Below are 16,684 nucleotides of genomic sequence, written 5' to 3'. Positions count from 1 at the left end.
GACATCCTCAGTCCATCTCTGTGACCCACTCTTCACTGCACCCCATCATTTCTGTGCCTCTCAGACATCCTCCAGCTGCACCCCATCTGTGCCTCTCCAGACATTCTTCAGCTGCACCCCACCTCTGTGCCCTCCAGACATCCTTCAGCTGCCCCAATTTCTGTGCCCTCCAGACATCTTCACTGCACCCATCATTTCTGTGCCTCTCCAGACATCCTTCAGCTGCACCCACATCTCTGTGCCTCTCCAGACATTCTCAGCTGCACCCCACCTCTGTGCCCTCCAGACATCTTCAGCTGCACCCACTCTCTTCTGTGCCTCTCCAGACATCCTTCAGCTGCACCCATCTCTGTGCCTCTCCAGACATCCTTCAGCTGCACCCCATCATCTCTGTGCCTCTCCAGACATCCTCACCATCATCTCTGTGCCCCTCCAGACATCTTCAGCTGCACCCCACCTCTGCGCCCCTCCAGACATCCTTCAGCTGCACCCCATCTCTGTGCCCCTCCAGACATCCTTCAGCTGCACCCAATCATTTCTGTGCCTCTCCAGACATTCCAGCTGCACCCCATCTCTGTGCCTCTCCAGACATTCTTCACTGCACCCCACCTCTGTGCCCTCAGACATCCTTCAGCACCATCATTTCTGTGCCCCTCCAGACATCCTTCACTGCACCCATCATTCTGTGCCTCTCCAGACATCCTTCAGCTGCACCCATCTCTGCGCCTCTCCAGACATCCTTCAGCTGCACCCCATCTCTGTGCTCTCCAACATCCTTCAGCTGCACCCCATTTCTGTACCCCTCCAGACATCCTTCAGCTGCACCCCATCATCTCTGTGCCTCTCCAGGCATCCTCAACTGCGTGAGGGCAGAGGGTAAGACTAACATCCTACCAAGCACCGCTGTCTCAGCCTGTGTTGGCGGAGGGAGGGTTCCCGTCTGTCCAGTTCCCTCTGCTTCCTCAGCCATCCCCTGCAGTTACAAAGCCAGATCCCATTCGCTAGTCTCTCTAAGCTAGAAGAGAGGCAGCCATTGTAAATCCCCCACCACTGCCTGTGCTGAGGTACCTGAAAGTTCAGAGGAACACATGTCTCCATGTTTCATTCATTCATTCAACTATCATTACTATTTACCATTTAACCATAGATTTTCAAATCATCTTCCTGCACATTTCACATAACTAACCACCTCTGTTTAATTCACAAATGGAGTCTAGAGTTTTAGCATCAAAAGCCTGCCTCCCATATCTGAGCTGTCCCTCATTGTGAGCAGAAGTGGTCCATCACCTGCAACATAGAGACCTCAGTGGGTCATGTCAAGGCTTTAATTATATAATTTGTATCAAAGCCCCTCAGTTTTACATTCAAGGTTTCAGAAATGTGGCATTTCTTTTCTAAAGAATGGCCATAGTTCCCAAGTGTGAGGAGGTGGGGGGAAAAAGGTTTTGTCTAAGCCAGCTCTTCTAGCATCCCCTTCACCTTCCTCCAGACAGGAAGTCACAGATGTGATAATGACCTCACTGCCCACCATTTCCTCAACCCTAGTTCTGTTTCGTTTTTCCCTGTCTGCTTCAAGCCATCACCAGTGAAGCCAGACCCGAGGACAGTCTATTATTCTGTACTGTTCCTTCTCAAACCCCTACCTCTGAGCATCCCTTCCCCAATCATCTCCTCCTTGCCCTCTCCAACCCTTCATGCCTATAGGAGCTGCTTGCCACCCTTGGACCATCTCCCTACCTAGCCCATAGGGGCCCAAGGTGCCATTGCCTGCTGCCCTGTAGCAACCTTTGACCCTCTGGCCTATGACCTTCATCTGCTCCCAGCCCTCCTGTAAGATGTTCTGTTGCATCCCATAACTCCAGACAACACTGAGCTATGTCCTCACTCACATCTTCTACTATTCAGCCTCTTACAGGTTTCCATGATCTAAACCTGTCTCGTTTCCCAAGTGGCTCCAAGTCACCTTGTATTGTTCTGCTCTCAGAAGCTCACCTGGCCCCACTCAACCAGGGCCGGGATGGCCCATTCCTTCAAGGTCCCTCCTTATTGAATGAGACATAAAGGCATGAAGGAACCAGGATAATGAGTAAAATGGGTCCACAGGCAACGCCTTCATCCTTGGCAGTGCTGGAAGCCGAAACTCAAGCTGGCAGAGCGGAGGGAACCGGTGTGAGCCACAGATTCCTTGTCTTATTTCTTCTCCAAAGGTTACATTGCACATCCTGTGAAATGGGCCTCCTGTACCCAATAGCATCCTTCTCGCCCCTGTCCGGCCCTGGAGGTCTCCTTGGTCATAAAGCTCAGTGGCTTTCCTGGTCTGTGTTATCATCCAAGCTGTTCCTGCCGACCTGTGGGGACCCACTGGCCCTCCCGTGAGGTTCAGCGTTCACGCCTCTGCCCTGTCATCAGCATTGTCCTCTGCCCAGTGTTGCCCTTGCCAGAAACAGTGGCCTTGCAGCCCTCCCTGGCCCTCGCAGCTGGGTCACACTGACCATCCCAGGCAGCGCTACTGGTCACATTCTGTCCTGCACCCACCCCAGCCTGTGCTCTGAGATGTCCCATTCTGTATGTCTCAGTCTTCTTGTACTGTCCTGTGTGCCTGCCCAGTCTCCCCACACATTCCATTCAACATTTCTGTAGGTGCTACGCCTCGATTTTCAACTGCTTGCCACACACCCATGTTATGACATTTCCTGTGCCTCAAAATCCACCCCGCCAAGCACCACAAACAACTACGTATCACAAAGGACTGCCTCAGCCCTTCTCTGCTCCTGCTCCTGGTCCTCAGTTCTGCCAAGGGCCTTATCTCATTCACTTCAAACACCAAGAGTGACGCACTAAGACAGCGAAGCTGGCAGAGTTGTGGAGCCCCCGAGACTCGCCAGCTGGCTGTGTGACCCTGGTAAATCACCCCTCAGCCTTGCTTTCCTCATTTGCAGAGTTACGGGGATCCAGTCAGAACTCAGGTGAAGCAAAAGAGGTACTTGCATTGGGGGCAAGCTTTCAGAATTTGGGCCAGAAACCTCAGCCATCGAGATTAATATGCTCAGAATAAAGCCCTTTTCCCAGGTCACACACAGCTTTCGTCCACCTTTAAAGTTAGCCAAAGGTTTTAAAAAACACCCAATTTATGCGTATCTGTGGCTTTAGCACTGATTATCGCCACTGGTTTTGGGATACCCCATTATTCTGTTTACATGACTCTATCCCCGGGAAATTTTTTAAACAGAGCTAAAGTTTATGTATATTCATCACAGAACAGTTTATAATCAAGCCATGGGGGCAGGGGGAGAAACCTGAATATTCTATGGCTCACACATTTGGAAAGAAAGGGAAATTATGGACACAAACACAAGAAATAATGCTTCAAAGGGTGTTAACAACAAAAGAGAAAGCCTGCTCAAATTTTAGGGTTAAAAAAAATCAATATGTTGCTGAGCAGTAGTAGTGGCGCACGCCTTTAATCCCAGCACTCAGGAGGCAGACCAGGTGGATCTCTGTGAGTTTGAGGCCAGCCTGGTCTACAGAGTGAGTTCCAAGACAGCCAGAGCTACACAGAGAAAACCTGTCTCAAGAAAATAAAAGAAAGAAAGAAAGAATATGTGATACAGGTGTGGTAGTACATGCTTGCAATCCTAGTGCTTAAAAAAGGGGAGGTAGGAGGATCATGAGTTCAAAGCCAGCCTTGGTACATAGCAAGCTTGAGGCCATCTTGGGCTACATGAGAGTTTTTTTTCAAAATAAATTAATAAACAAATAAAGAGAAAGTAACATACACTGTCTAAGATGCCCTTGATTGTATAAAAGCAATCAGAGGAAGACACAAGGTAAAGAATCACTACTGACTAGGCCCTCTGGATATGGAAGATGTTGTTTGGGTCAAACTGTTTGGGGGACACCCAGACAGGGGGATCAGGATCCGTCCCCAGTGCATGGGCAGGCTTTTGGGAACCCAGTGACTGTGGTGTGATGCCTTGCACAGCCTTGGTGCAGTGGGGAGGGCTTAGACCTGCCTAGGCTCAGTGTGCCGGGCTCTGCTGACTCCCCATGGAGACCTTGATTTTGGGGGATGTGGGGATTGGGGTGGCTTGGGAGGGAGGGCTGGGGGTGGGAGGAGGGAAGAGGTGGGATCTGTGGGTGTATGTAGAGTGAGTAGAAATTTTCTTAATAAAGAAAAATGAAAAGAAAAAAGAATCAGTGTATCAAAGTAGAAATTGCTTCTGGAATCATGAGTCATATTTTTTCTATTCATTTTCTTTTTTGATTTTGACATATTTTCTATAATAAAAGTATATATACAAGTAAACAAGAGAACTAACCCTTGGACTCTTCAGCTGGCATCACCAAGTCTGCCTGACTTTTGTCTGTGTTCTCTTTAGGCTTTGAGCTTTGTGCTCCCCCTCCCCCTCCCAGCCTAGGTACACAGACATCACAGACTGGTGGGTAAACCTGGATCCTCAAATCTTTAACCATAACCAGTTCCTTAGCCTTCTCTGACTCAGTTTCCTCAGCTGTCAACTGAAGCCATCAAATGCTTCACTGCACCGTGTATGTGTCTTCATGGTACAGAATCTGCCCGAGGGTGTCCCTGCCTGTTAGATCAGTGACCATGTCAGCAGTAAGGCCACAAAGTGGCCAAGTCTCCACCCCATGTCCCCCTGATACATAATGCTCCCAGGCCCTCACTGGGGGAGAGGGCCCACAACTGTGACTCCAGTGGAATGTCACAGTGACACTCAGGACAGTGGCTTTTGGTCAGAATGGTTTGGTTTAAAGGACACAAGGTGTGCTTTTAACCTCTGATCTATTGCTCGAGAGCCATGCATTCTCTCTCTCATGTCACTAGGAGCTGTGTTCTTGGTCTCCAGGTGCATCATGGTCCTGGGGCCAAGTCTTCACGGTCCTAGCATCCACCTACTTCTCTCCATCTATGCCTGCAGCCAATTTTTAAGTATTTTTCATGCCTCCTTTCCCAGACCTCTTGATAACTGTTAGGGTTGTCTTAGTTAGGGTTTCTATTGCTGCAGTGAAACACCATGACCAAAAAGCAAGTTGGGGAGGAAAGAGTTTATTTGGCTTATACTTACTCATGTGGTCCATCACTGAAGGAAGTCAGGACAGGAACTCAGACAGGGCAGGAACCTGGAGGCAGAAGCCATGGAGGAGTGCTGCTTACTGGCTTGCTCTCCGTGGCTTGCTCAGCCCACTTTCTTATAGAACCCAGGACACCAGCCCAGGGATGGCACTGCACAATGGCTGGGCACTCCCCATCAATTACTAATTAGGAAAATGCCCTACAGGCTTGCCTACAGCTTGACTTTATGGAGATATTTCCTTAATTGAGGTTCCTTTCTCTCAGATAACTTTAGCTTGTGTCAAGTTGACATAAAACTAGCCAGCACAAACTGACCCCCCTTGTTAACGTGACACACAAAAACATCACTGTTAACTTACAACCTTTCCTTTCTTATTCTCTCACAAGATGACACATTAATACTGATATCAAACATAAAACATATAAAATATAAAACATTTCACAAACTTAAAAGGCTCCCACAGTTTTTAAAATTCAAACACTTTAAATTCAGTCTTTTACAAACAAATCAAAGTCTCTTTAAAACTTAAAATCTCTTTTAAAATTCAATCTCTCAAGTACGGACTTTCTAAAATAAAAAAAAAGTATATATATACCTCAAGAGGGAAGAATCAGGGCAAAGTCACAATCTGAACAAAGCAGAACCGAACTCCAACAGTGTAAATAACTCAATGTCCAGTGTCTGGATCCACTCAGGATCTTCTGGCTCCTCCAGGGGGTTGGGTCACTTCCCCAGCTCCACCCTCTGCAGCACACTCAGCTTGTCTTCTAGGCTCCCACAGACTCCACTCCACAGCTGCTGCTGTTCTTGGCGTCATCCCATGGTACTGGGATCTCCGAAATGCTGGGGTCTTCTCCTGCAACTGGGCTGCGTTTTTCACCAATTCCTTCTCAGGCTTTCTTCATGGTTCCAAGCCTCAGCTCTTTTCTCCATGATTCCTTCAGTCCTAGCCTTCAACTGCTGCTGAGGTTGCATCTTCCCTAATGGCCTCAGCCACTTCCCGCGACCCCTTCATGTCTTCAAAACCAATACTATCTGGGTGACTCTTACACTACCAAGTTCAGCTACCAGTGCAAGGGACAACCTTGGCCACCTCTGGAACACAGCTTCTGTGTGATGAGTCTGAGGAAACACTTCCCAAAAATGTGGAGCCCACAAAGGTTTCCTAGTGAGATCTGAGCTTGCTTTACACAGCAGGGCTGCATTAGGGGATGCTGGACCATGTGCATGGTCACCAAGTGTCCGGGATGGTCTGCTCTTGGCTGTGGGAGATCTTTTGCTCCACCCCTTGGCATCCTTTAAAAGCCCTTTAGTAGAGACAGAAGGGGCTGGTGGGTTTTGGACCCAGGCCCTCCGAGGCTGTCCGGTGTTTCTATCTGTCTCTCTCCTCTATACATCTATCTATATATTCCTCATTTCTCCTTGCTCAAGAGTACCCTGGGTGAAAAAGAAGGAGCTGGTCTCCCTCACCAAATATTTCACCTTAAGGATGCTTTTAATCACTACTAATTTCTTACCCCAGCTGACCAGCATCCATTGTCCCAGCAAAACGACGGTTTCACTTTCCATGGTGCTGGTCTCTTGTAATCACAGCCCGTTCTTCAGGTCTAGCTGACCAGACACCACAGACTCTTCACACGAATGGCCTGAAAGAATCTTTGCTTCCCTCTGAAACTTCACAAGCCAGGCCCACACTGTCTGCATTGTTCTCCACATTCTTATCTTCCAAGCTCCCACAGAACAGCCCACTGAGCTCTCAACACTCAAGGGCTTTTCTAGCCCAAAGTTCCAACGCCCTTCCACAATCCTCCCCCAAACAACATAGTCCGGTCTATGACAGCAATACCCTACTCCTGGTACCAACTTGTCTTTTAGTTAGGGTTTCTATTGCTGCGATGAAACATGGCCAAAAAAGCCAGTTGGCAGGGAGGAAAGGACTTATTTGTCTTCAACTTCTGCAATGTCATCTATCATTGAAGGAAGCCATAAAGGGAACTCACAGGACCTGGAGGGATACGTCAGCCTCCCCTAAAACTGGCCCAGCATGTGTGTGGCAGGGATGAATGACCTGTCCCTTGCATAGGACAGAAATAAGCCAGGGTTCCACATCTGCCAGATAGTAGAGGGCACAGAGATGAGGGAACTTAATCACTGTGCTGGTTGGTTTTTTCTCTTAACTTGACAGAGTCATCTGGGAAGAGGAAACCCCAGCCAAGAAAATGACTCCATCGGATTGGCCTGTAGGCGAGTCTGTGTAGCATTTTCCTGACTAGAGATTGATATGGGAGAGCCCAGCTTTCTGCGGGTGGTGCCACTCCAGGCAAGTAGTCCTTCGTAGTATCAGAAGGCAGGCTGTGCAAGCTGTGGGGTGAAAGCCAGTAAGCAGTGTTCTTCCACATTCTTCGCTTCAGCCCTTCCCTTCAGGCTCCTGCCTTGGCTTCATGATGGACTGTAGCTGTGAGATTGAAGTCAACCCTTTCCTCCCCAGGGAGCTTTTGCGTCGTGCTGTTTATTACTGAAACAGAAAGAAACGAGAACATTCCTCAGGAGTGGTGTTTCTTTCGAGATCAGTAAAGGCAAAGAAAGCCATGAAATGGGGAACGAAAGCACAGAGTATTACGACCAAGGATGTGTGTATACATGGACTGACAGATGGGCAAAGGGACCTGCATTCTGGACAGTGTCCTAAGATTGTCCCAGCAGAGTTATGGATTACAAACAGCCTACTCAGGCACACTGTGTTTTAAACAGCAAGGTTTTAGAAAGAAGTAAATTAATGTATCAATTTTTCGGGAGCCAATGGATTGGTTTGGGGGGGCTACACATCTGGAGCCATCCCTCTCTATTGTCACTGAGTGGCAGTCTCATAGCCCAAGCCCAGACCATCGCCTTTTCTAAAATATGTTCTGCAGATGTTAACTTTACCACTTGCTGTGAAATAGAAGTGTCTCCTTCCTGGAACCTTTTCTCATGATTATGTGCTGGCTTCTAGTGGCCCAGGGCATGTACTCTGCCTTCTCCACTGAGAAGCAAGTCAGGCAGAAGAGAAGATTGCCCAAGGGCCTGGCAGCCACAGTCATACAAAAGTTTCCGCTACAGAACGGCATGAGTGATGTCTCACGCATGCTTAAGATATGTTGATGCTAAACATGGACCGGCCTCTCATGACCGGGCAGTCGCCAAGAGCCACACAGCTCAAGGAACCCAGTCTGAAATATTAGACCTGGAAGCAAAGTGACCTGTGGGAATGAGTGGTAAGAGAACTCACCCTGAGAGTGAGCGGCAGCCATGCTGCTCGGATGCACCCACCATGTGCTCGCACAAGAAAACACCCTTTAAATGAAAGGCGTAAACTTACAGCTGGCTGATCTGGGAGGTCAGCGAGTGGCACAAGCGGTTGGTCAGGTAGGGAATCTGCCCAGACACTCCAGTCACCAGCTTCCCCTCCAGGTTAAGGGTGTTTCGAACTTGGTGCAGAAGAACTAACCGGGTTTGAAGTAACCTCGGGTTGGTGGTCAGGTGACCCGAATTTAAAAAGTTACTGGAGGTATTTCTAGGGAAGTTATTGTTTTGTTAATACTTCAATCAACCTGATTTTAGGGGCTGAAGATCTATCTCAGTGGGTATGAGGACCTGAATTCAAACTATAGCAACCATGTGAAGAGTGGGGGTATGGCTGCCTCTGCCTGTAACCACAGCTTTGATAGAGCAGAGACAAGTGAGCTTTAGGAACTCACTGTCAAGTTGGTCTAGCTAAAATAGCAAGGTTCAAGTTCAGAAAGAGGTCTCTCTTCTGAGGAATAAGACAGAGAGGAAGAGAAGACACTTAGCATCCTCCTCTGTGTATGTTTGCACGTGTGTATGTAACACACATACACCACAGTCTCATACACACACACACACACACACACACACACACACATCATATACACAGAGTCACACCACAGACACACACCACAGTCACACACAGACATCCCATAGACATATACACCCCATATACACAGAGTCACACCACAGACACACACACACCTAGAAACACACACACACCACATTCACACACACCACACACCACATTCACACACATATCCCATAGACATAGAGTCATACCACAGACACACATCATCAATCACACACACACCACACACACACACACCACACACACACACCACATGAGTCACACACACATCCCATAACATACACACTCCCATATACACAGATTTCACACCACAGACACACATAGTCACACACACTCACCACACAGCCACAGATACCCATATACTACAAATTTTTTTTAAAAGGCAAATTTTAGATTCAAAGTAAAACTTTGAGAATACTGAAAAATCTACATTTTTCCTCCCTCAGACATTCACGGATATCTCCTCACAGGTGACCCCTGTTGCTGGCACCCCACCCCCAATCAGATCGATGCATTTGCTATCATCCGAGAGTCTACACTGTGGCATTATGCTTGCCCACAGTCCACAGCATGCAAGAGAGTCGGCCCAGTCAGTAGGTTCTGTGGTTCGCACTAGCTGTTGATGACTAGGTGAGTCCATCACTGTGGTGGTACCTCAGACTGGTGACTGCGATAAATCCTTCTATGTGGTCCCCATATCCCTCTCTGCTCCAGCACTCACAGCCACGGCTCCTTTCTCTCCCCAGTCTCTCTCTCCCTGCATGACAGATGGCTGGGCTCCAACAATGTGCTTCAGATCAGGTTCACTCGCTCTGCGCTACGCTTTTACGTTTCCTCCCTCTCTTCCCACCTCTTTTCGGTGCTGAATAATGGTCTATCGTCTGGGTGTACCACTGTTGATGCCCTTCTTCTACTGGGACATGCTGCTGTTGTTGTTTGGCAGGGTAGGATAGGGGGAGGTTGAGAGAGAGTCTCATGTAGCCAGGATAGCCTTCCCACTTGCTGTACAACTTGAGGGTGATCTTGAACTCCTGTCTCCACCTCCTGAGCGATACAGTCATAGGTTTGCACCACCTTCACCTTGTTTATTGGTGCTGAGATCTGAACCCAGGGCTTCATAGACGCTAGGTAAGGCACGGTGCCAGCTTGAGCCACATCTCCAGCCCCTTCCCTTTCGGTTTCTGGAAACAGTCTTGCTATGTAGCCCTGGCATGCAGACCAGGCAGGCTTTGAACTCGATGTGATCCTCTGCCCAGCCCACCCCGCCCCAGCTTCCACATGTGCACCACAGCCAGTTTCTCTTTCACCTGCTGAAGGATTACCTGGGTGCTTCAGAGTTTTGGCAACAGTGGAGAAAGCGAACAGTGTCATCCATGTGCTGGTTTCTGTGTGCCGATTACGTTTGCAGTCTGTCTGCTGGATGGGTGGCTGCTGGCATCACGGCCCTGCACTGTCGTGTTTTGCCTGTTGTTCATTTTTCTGGCCAGCACCTTCAGGGTGCGGTTCTCTCCACCACCTGCGGCAGAGGCAGTCTATGCTAACAAAGGAGAGCCAGAAGCCAGGGGGACCTGGGAGGCCCTGGACTGCACAAGCCACACTTTTGTTGAAGGAGAACGATTTCTCTCTCTGCCTTGTGCTACTTGGTCAGATTGTTGTCCAGCCAAGCTTAGTCCTAACCGGTGTGAAAACCTCTCTTTGTGGCTGGAAGAGCACCATGTGGGCAACAGCCTTGGTTCTAGGAACACCTGTGAAGTCACCTTAATAAAAATACACCTTGAGTTAAGTTCCATCTAAACTTTGAATTTTTACATTTTCTTTAAAATAGCTGTCTCCCTCCAAATGAATCTCGGGGCAAAGGAGACTCTGCACTCCCCTGTGAGGGAAGAGACCCAGGGCCCTTCCTTCCTCCTTAAATGCCCAGTTGGGGAAGTGAAAGGACCATCTGGGTCTGTACCTGCTGGGCAAGAGATGTACTTTCTCAGCACAGACTGAATCCATTTGCTTTCATGAGAGGCATTCCCCTCCTTCCCTTGAAAGTCCTATTATAAAAACAATTAGTCTCCTTAAAAGATTCTGCTCTGCAGAGGAACCGATTCTCTGCACAGCTGCTCAGCCTCAGAAGTGGCATCAGTGCCAAGGGAGGGGGAGCCCGAGGCTCCTACAGAATCTGCTTTTAGAGCCTGTATCTCCATAGGTACAGGTTCTCCACCACTGCGTGCCCACCCACACCCACGTCAGGCATGGAGATGGGATCCTGGGACAGGACAAGACCTATTAGTGTGCTCTTATGGTCAAAGAGGCCATGGATTTCAAGCCCAGGGCAAGAGCAATGGCTCAGAGGCAAGAGGCTGTCACTGGGGGACCACATATCGCTAAGATCCCCAAAATTTCCTGGCATTTCACAGCTCTTGATTTTTACAGTGAGCTGTTTTCAGCATCTTTTTGTTTTATTGAGACATGTAATTTTGTTGAGGAGCTCCCAACTTGTGAAATACAGGCAATGTTGTCTGGGGCACAGCTTAGCTAAAGAGCAATTACTTATCGTGTATAAGGGCCCTGGGTCCATTACCCAGTGCCAACAAGCAAATTTTTTTAAAAGATTATTTATTTTATAATTAACTTAAGTTTCACATATCAGCCACGGATTCCCCATCCTCCCTCCTCCCACCCCTCAGCCCCCTCCCCAATCCACCCCCCATTCCCACCTCTCCAAGGCAAGGTCTTCCCCTGGGGGAGTCAGCCCAGCCTTGTAGACTCAAGCTGAGCAGGTTCAGTCCCCTCCTCCCTCACCAAGGCTGGAGCCAAAAAAGTGTCCCAGCTAGGCCCAGGCTCCAAAAAGCAGTCCATGCACCAAGGACAGGTCAGGCTCCACTGCCTGGGGGCCTCCCCAAACAGTTACAAGCTAATCAACTGCCTAACAAACTTATCCAGAGACCTGCGTCCATTCCATGGCGGGGCTCTACATCCATGTGGTTCACAATTCATGTGTTTCCACTAGTTTGGCTATTTGTCCCTGTTGCTTTTTCCAATCATGTCTCAATATCTCTTGCTCATACAATCCCTCCTCTCTCTCTCTCTCTCTCTCTCTCTCTCTCTCTCTTTCCTCTCTCTCTCTCTCTCTCTCTCTCCCGATTGGGCTCCCGGAGCTCCACCTGGCGGGCTCGGCCATGGATCTCTGCATCCACTTCCATTCACACACTGGATAGAGTTCTATTCATGACAGTCAGGTGTTCGGCATCGATCACAGAGCAGGTCAGCTCAGCACAAGCCTCTCTCGACCATTGCCAGTGTCTACAGTGGAGGTATCTTTGTGATTCCTGGGACACAATAAGCAAATTTTTAAATTAAAGTTAAATAAATAAAGAGGTGGAGAGAGGACACATGGAGCAGAATGTTTTTCTAATATAACATTATGTTTTGCCAAAAATCAACTTTTCTGCTGAGTAGCAGGTCCCCTAGAGACTTTTCATCCATTTAACACTTTTCCAATCATTTATTAATAAGATGATTCCATTTCAGCTACTAAACTTTAGTCCCATCCATTTTTAAATTGCTTCCTCATGCGCATGCTGGGCCTCCTGTGCCTGAAGGCTTAGAGTTAGTGACAGACTAGTAGATACTAAAGACCCATTACCCATCTCAACTTGGGGTAGGGAGTGAGGGTGTTAGCCACTAAAGAAGTATTTCCGGGGGCTCTGCAGGTGAGGAGGAGCCAGCTCACTTAGGAAGGCAAGGCAAGGCCTGCGGTTTAAAAAACAAGACAAAAAACCAGCAATAACAACAAAAAACACTCTAGGCTGAAAACAGTTGCTGTTGTGAAAACAGATGTTGAAAAGAAGGTTAGAACACCAATCAATGGAGGAGCAGCATGGCATGATAGCCTAAGGGTGCAGTAGTGGCATGTAACCCATACCTCTCTAATTGTACTCAACCCTCTCAACAAGAGGGAAAGCACACCTGGTATTGAAAGCTAGCTAATGGCTCAGTGCTAGTGAAGCCACGGCTATTGGAGGAGAATCTACAACCACTAATTCACTGTACCAGCATAATCACTAACAACAATCTAAACATTGGTCCCAATACCCAAATACAAGTGTAGTCTCACTCTCCCTCCAAGGAAACTGCTCTTCGCAACAGAGACCATTACAGAAATCCACAACCGATTCATCAAATTGCGGACTTGTGGAGCCCAGCCCCAATGGATACATCTGCAAAACACTCCCTCACCCTCAGGCTCAGGGAACATTGAGGGAAAGAGGACAGAAAGGTTGTGAGAGCCAGAAGATTGGGTAGTTTACTGTGAGATTGTGTCTCCAGTAGCATTAGAAGGTAAACTTGTAAAGTCTCACCAACAGGACCGCCCAAACATGAGCTGAACAAGGATGACACATGTGGACCTGCCAGATTGGGCAGGGAAAATCCCATGGGCCCTTCACCCTATGTAAAGAAACTATAGACAACTGAGTAAAGCTGGGAGTGGGAAGAGGTCTCATCCTCCCCGGAGAAGAGCACACGAATTGGTTGTCCAGTGCCGAATGGTCAGCCCTGAACACAATATACACAGTAACATCATATGGACTCAATGGGTTATATTCAGGAATATACATATATGTATACAATGACAAGTAATGGAAAAAGAGCCCATGAAATTGAAGGAGAGTGGGGAGAAGCATGTGGGAGAATATGGAAGGAATAAAGGGAAGGGAGAAATGTTGAAGTTAAATTATAGTCTCAAAAATAAATTTGTAAATAAATGAATAAATTGGAAAGTTAGGGCTAAAACAGTGAAGTCTGGAGCACCGAGGAAGATGAGAGGATTTACGGCTGGATGTGAGAGCCACCCTGAACGAAAGAGACACAGGGATGCTGGGAAGCAAAGTCTGTCTCAACAGGCCTGCTGGCTTGAGTTAGCCTGGGGCACATGGACAAGGCACCCCGCTTCCCTTTCGGGTATCCTTGCTTCTAATGCAGCCAATTGTAACGAACTAAATTGTCTTCGAGAAACAGACATTGAGAAGTCCCCACCTATTTCCAGAAAAAGCCTCCTCAGACCCCTGCGTAGACGTGGAGTCACAGGCAAGGTGGCCAAGACAAACCTGTGGTTCCATAGCTGTGATAGGAGCGAGCTACACAGTAGAAGAAGCCAGAGCGAAGTGAGAACCAGACGCGCGCGCAGTCTGATTAGCAGCCTGCGGTCACTGCAAGGGTGAAGGCCAGCAAGCCTAGGCTGCAGTCCATGACAGTCAGCAGCTAACAGAGCACACGCCCGATGGGGGGGAGATGCAACCACCTCTAACTGGGGCCATGATCATCTCCCTGGTTAGGCAGAGAACTAGTGCAGAGTGAATCACTTCCTAACTGACCCCTGTCTCACATTTTGGTGACTACTGAGTTTCTAGCCACACCCATTTGGGCCTAGAGTGAGATTCTCTGGATCTCAGAACTGCACCACTGGCGAGAGCCAGAGCTGTTAACACTCCTTCAGGCTGTTCTGGTTTTGTTTTTTCATTTCAGATAAGGCTTCCCAGAGAAACTTACAAGAAACCAGCCCAAGTCAGAACGACTCACTCTTTTTAGGTAGCCCAGCCCAAACCTTGCTTATCATACTAAATTCTGTCCCTAGAAATGTTCGTGTCTATCATTTTCTTGAACTCGTGATGTATGGCGTCAAACTCGGTCTTGTGCCCCCTGCCCCCACATTCCCATATGCATGTCTAATTCTCTGCAACAGCAGTCCTGTACTGTCTGTTCAGAGAGGCCCCTGGGAATGACCTAGAGCGCCCCCTATCTGTCTTTCTTCACTTGTGCACTTCCTGACTAGCGTTGAGCTCTCCAAAGGCAAGCCCAGCACACTGGTCACAGGTGAAGCACTGTTCTGGGATTCTGCTGACCCTGGGGGTTAAATCGTCTTACCCTTAGAGGATCTCAAACTCCACACAGAGCTGCAAGAGGTGATGTAACCACAAAGCCCGCTGCACAGAAAATTCAGGGGATACGGCTCCATTCCCACTCCTTCGATGGGTCTACTTCTCTGGTGTCGCGGCGAGGAGGAGGAGGAGGACAAGAAGGCCAATGGTGATTACATGGTGGTAAGATGAAGTCAGCCCCCCAGTTTTATTGGTCATTGTCACCATCTGTAGCGTGGCTGCCCCTCGTTGGTGACTCGTATTGTCAAGCAACCCTGTTTTTTTTTTGTTGTTTGTTTGTTTGTTTTTGTTTTTTGTTTTTCGAGACAGGGTTTCTCCGTGTAGCTTTGCGCCTTTCCTGGAGCTCACTTGGTAGCCCAGGCTGGCCTCGAACTCACAGAGATCCGCCTGCCTCTGCCTCCCGAGTGCTGGGATTAAAGGCGTGCGCCACCACCGCCCGGCAAGCAACCCTGTTTATCTCTTTCAACATCGCAAGTTTCGATGATAAGAGCCGAAGGAGGACATAGCATGGCGTAGTCAGGGCTCGAATCCACCTCCCCTTCTCCCCAACCCTTGGCACGAACTGTCATTTCCCTGTGATCCCTGCAACAACAAAGGAATGGAGTCCTCTGGTGAGGACCTTTAATGGCAGGCTGCTGCCTCCCTTCCTGGCTGGTGAGCTCTCTCCTGGGTGGTCCTCACCCCTTTCACCTGTTTGCCTACTGGTCCTATGGAGCCTGCCTGGTCTGTACAAACCTTGTCCCCTTCAGCATCCTTGCTCAGGATATATCCTTAGCCCTGCTACTATGGTTTAATTCAGAAAAGTCTCCCAGGGGCACCCAGCTTGGGAGAGGCAATAGAGCCTTTAGGAAGTGGCATCTGTCTAATGGAAGCGGAAGCAGGTCGATAGGGGTGGGCCTTTGAAAGTTATGTATGTCCTAAAAGTTCTGGCCTGTTCCTTTTGCTTCTTGATCCAGGTACCACGTAAACTGTCACCACCTTGTACCCAGGTGGGTAGCCACTCTACCATGGATTCCCCATAGGATGAGCTGAAAGCCTTCTGAAACCATGAGTCAAAGTGGATCCTTCCTTCATTATTTCCCTCAGGGGCTTTGTCACAGCAATGTGGGAAGGAACTTGTCCACATATGAAGAGTCTGGTGTGCAAGGAGCCCAGGGAGCCAGCAGAGGACCCAAGTAGCAGACTGGGCTCCCTATTTTTAAATTGTGTGTGTGTGTGTGTGTGTGTGTGTGTGTTGTGTGTGTGTGGTGTGTGTGTGTGTGTGTGTGTGTGTGTGTGTGTAGTATATGTGGTAAATGTTTTGTTGTGTACATGTATATACATATTGTGCATGTGGGCCAGAGGTTAGATTTGTCTTCTTTGATTACTCTCCACTTTAAAAAAAAAATAGTTCTAGCCTACATCTTTTTTAGATGTATTTATATTTTTATGTGTATGAATATGTGCCTGCATGTATCTATGTGTACCATATGCATATCTGCTACCCACAGAGGCCATAAGAGGCATCAGCTTCCCTGAAACTGGAGTTACAGATGGTTATGAGCGACCATGTGGGTTCTGGGAAGTGAATCCAGGTCCTCTGCAAGATGGGCACATGCTCCTAACTGTTGAGCCATCTCCCCAGCCCTCCACTTAACGTTGGGAGATTGTATCTCCATCTGAACTTGGAGCTCACTGGTTGGCTAATCTGACCAGCCAGTGAGTTCCAAGGACTGGCGCCTATCTATGCCTCACCCTGACCTCAG

The sequence above is a fragment of the Peromyscus leucopus genome, unplaced genomic scaffold, assembly GCF_004664715.2.
Source record: "Peromyscus leucopus breed LL Stock unplaced genomic scaffold, UCI_PerLeu_2.1 scaffold_244, whole genome shotgun sequence".
Lineage (NCBI taxonomy): Eukaryota > Metazoa > Chordata > Mammalia > Rodentia > Cricetidae > Peromyscus > Peromyscus leucopus.
Note: the sequence above shows the minus strand (reverse complement) of the source record.